Source organism: Olea europaea, chromosome 7, assembly GCF_002742605.1.
Source record: "Olea europaea var. sylvestris chromosome 7, O_europaea_v1, whole genome shotgun sequence".
Lineage (NCBI taxonomy): Eukaryota > Viridiplantae > Streptophyta > Magnoliopsida > Lamiales > Oleaceae > Olea > Olea europaea.
This window is the reverse complement of record NC_036243.1, coordinates 17,015,547-17,016,208: the sequence shown is the minus strand read 5'-3', so window position 1 is coordinate 17,016,208 and position 662 is coordinate 17,015,547.

Sequence of the window (662 nt, the reverse complement as noted above, 5' to 3'; positions counted from 1 at the left end):
TGTGATCGTGTCTGTGGTGTGTCACCATGTATGCATTGACAGTTCATGGTGTTCTCGACATTGGAAATATCGTTGTCAATATTTGTAAACGAAATAACTCGATAGGTGACGTGCGTATCTCAATTCTCGAGGTTCTATTTTATGTCCCAAAGTTATATATATTTCATCTGGTGCTATTGTGATCCAGATATTTGTGCGCTAAAGAAAATAAATTATTAAAAAAAAAAACAAAACCAAGACCAAGTAAATAGAAAATCGTGGGGAAATTAGGAGAATAAATGGGATAATGTGTCAAATTTATGGTGTTGTGGAAATGCATCCTGTTTTGGCAATAAGAGGCATGTAGGTGTTGACTTCTTTTTGGAGTGTTGACAATAAAAAAATATTTATGATGGAGAAATTTAAATTATTTATGATGACATGTGTATCATTGTCAAGAATACGTAAACGAGCAATTTTATCATAGCATATTGAAGTATTTCCCACACGATTTGCAATAAATTGACCGAAAATGGAATTTATCTTTTTGAGTTAATTTTTGCATAAAATGGTGGAATTCCCATCTTTGCCCTTGTTTGTCCTTATCTTAAATTTTTTCCACACACGCACCGATTTCATCAATGTGACAAAGATGAGGATAAGAAATATTTTTTTTTTTTTTT